Here is a 3,141-nt window from a genome sequence, read left to right as displayed (position 1 = left end):
CTGGCTATTAGAATTTGGGGTGAGTGTATCAATTACCTAGGTATTCCTTTGAATTTGATGATTTAACGTTTTGGCAGGTATAGTAATTAGTTGCTGCTAATTAGTTTGTAAAAACAAACTAACGACCCCCTCCCCAACTACACACAAATTCCCAATGTCATGCTACAAGCAAATATTTATTTAGCATAAGTTTCTCAAGAGGTAGCAGTGGGTCGGCCAGTCTAGGCTGGGCTCAGCCGAGGTGGTGCTCCAGGTGTCCTTTGCCGTGTTTGCGGCACCAGCAGGCTAGCCCAAGCACATTCTCCTAGAGGCAATGGCAGCAGTGCAAGCCAGAGCTCGTGAAGGCCTAGCTTGGAACAGGCACACCATTATGTCTGCCCTACTTTATTGACCAAAGCAAGTTACATGGCTGAACTAAGTGCCAAGGAATGGAGAAATAACACAGCTGATTCTCATTATTTGTGGTAGTTATGGTCTATAAAGTCACCACGAACACGGCTTTAGAAAATACAGAACCACAGCTCCCAGGGGAAGTACAGGTTAGGTTCCTGTGAGCCTCTGATAACATTTTCATCAACAGATCAATACATAACCTTGTTTTATGTGTTTCTGTTTAAAGTCACCTCACTTAATATAAACTTGAATCATTAACATCAAACTCCTGGCCAACAGCACCATAAGTCATGCCTGAAGGAGCAAATCTAACATATGTATTTTCTGTATAAGGCACATCACAGCCCTCTCGTGTTTGGGAACACCAAACAGAACATCTGCACAATAGTTGGGGCCTTATATACACTGAGATTATCAATAAAAAGTGCAAAAATGCAGAAAGAAATATGGCACTAAACTGACTACAAAAAAGACACTTGTTTCTCAGATAAGCTCTGAAACAAGAAGGCAGAATATTGCCTGTTCAACCTCAGCTGGGAACTCAAGGGTTTTTGGTTGTTGTTGTTTTGCCACTGCACATGTCTGCAGATAACTGCAGGGGTGACATGAATATTAATTTGGGGCCTACGAATAATGTTAGCAGGTAGGCAGATTCAAAGTACAGTATCCATAGATAATGGGGATCAACACTACTTTGTCCCTTAGTGAAAACATTTTAAAGGAGATGAATGGAGGGAGAGTTTAAAAAGTGGGGCCTATAATGTATAATCGTAAGATCCATCTCAGATGTATTGAATCAAATCTGCATTTCAGATTCCCCAGATGTTTGTATGCACGTTCAAGTTTGAAAAGTACTTCCCTTTCATATGATAGGGTACATTCATGCCAGAGAGTAGAAGTTAAACCCTACAAAGATTAGGGGCCTAGTGCAGCGTTTTTATGAGTCTAAACCTTTGGGGCATACAGGGACAACCTCTTTAAGGTGCAGAATAACTTACTTCATCTTGCAACTCCTCTAACGGAAAAGAGGCAGAGTAAATTGGGCCTCTCTGGCTTTTGGGGAACAGCACATGCCACCCTGGAAATTACAGCTGCAACACACTTATTGGGTTACATGGATGGGTGCCGGTTTGAGTGGGTCCCCGAGCAAGACAGTGCTCTGCAGCCAGTCCGTGTGAAAGGCAAGCCGCCTTGCTGTTTGGCCCTGTGTCTCAGCAGATCCAGTGGTACTAGAGATGTCCATAGTGAGTAAGGGTGTTATGTGGACCCTTAGGTAACCCTAACAGGAGAATCACAGGGCAGAAGCTCAGGGCTCTGGAGCAAGGCCATTCATTGACAGCAGGCCATTCGAAAAGCAGCCCCTGGCATGTCCCTAAAAGCCTCGCCATAAAACTCAAGTATAATGCAAACTATGGCTGCTGTTCACGAGGGACCCATTTCAGATTTACCAGCTCACTCTGGGGGAGGGGGGGGGGTTTAACAGCAATCTATCATATAGGTAAGGAGAAAGAGGAGTCAAAAAATTGGAAATTCCTTGGAAGTCAAACAACAGTGTCCAGAAGAACATGAGAGGGAAAGTGGAAGTTCTTTGAGAAAGGCAAACTCAGCATAATAAAATTATCTTTTTTTTGTTTCACTTGTAAAAGCTCCCCTCCCTGAATGCCCTCTATTGGGGGCAGAGCGGTAACATGCCCTCTACCCCAGGTCAGATTATCATTGACAATTTTGGCTCTCCAAAGGGATATCCCCTTAAAACAATTTCTCTTTAATCTATGCCTCCCTCTCCATCTCCATGGTTTATTACCTTAATTCTCTCATCATTTCACTCTTGCAAATATTCTACATTATTGACATATTAAGTTTCTGCATATCTGATGATTCTCTTCATTCTTCAAGTATTTATCAAGCCTCTACCATGTATCAGGCACTCGGTTAGGCTTTAGGGAACCAATGTGAAGAATTTAAAAAAATACTCCTGCAGGCTTCATGGAATTAATAGTCTGGTGGCGGAGAGATATAAAAACCTGCTTAAAATCCTTCAGTGGCTCCCTGGTGTTTTCAGAGTCTTGATGGGACTGTCCCTCTTTACCCCAGTATCACCTCCAACCAAAGCCCTTCAATCTTGCAGGCTCTGCACCACGATGCACACTTCCTTCTTCAGGGCATGATCAGATATGCAGACACTGAATTTGTCAATAATGTAGGATATTGCAAGAGTGAAATCTTCAAAGAATTAAGGCGATAACAATGGAGATGCAGAGGGAGGCACAGATTAAACAGAAACCGTTTTAAGAGGATATCCCTTTGGTCAGCCGAAATTGTCAATACTAACTCCAGAGACTTGACCTGGGGTAGAGTGCATGTTATGTTTCAAGGGTTTGCTCCAGTTATACATCTTCTGCAGGGAACCTCTGGACACACCCTCCCCTCTTTGGCTGCGTATCTCTGCAGTTCTACATCTCATGCCACCACTATAACATATGTATCATACTTCGTTGTGATTTTTCATTCTTCTGTCCACCTCTCCTATTCTGTGGTGAGTGCAGCGACTGATTCATAATAGGTGCTTGACATTTTTTTCCACACATAACTGAATAGGTATATAGAGAGTACCCCTCCCCCACATTGACACACACACACACACACACACACACACACACACACACACACACACTGCAATAGCACATAAGGCTATCACCTATGCACCGTGGTAAAGGAGCTTTTGGGACTTGACTCCTGGGTATCCAC

This window comes from Suricata suricatta, chromosome 4 (assembly GCF_006229205.1).
Source record: "Suricata suricatta isolate VVHF042 chromosome 4, meerkat_22Aug2017_6uvM2_HiC, whole genome shotgun sequence".
In the NCBI taxonomy this organism is placed as follows: Eukaryota; Metazoa; Chordata; class Mammalia; order Carnivora; family Herpestidae; genus Suricata; species Suricata suricatta.
This window is presented reverse-complemented; position numbering follows the sequence as displayed.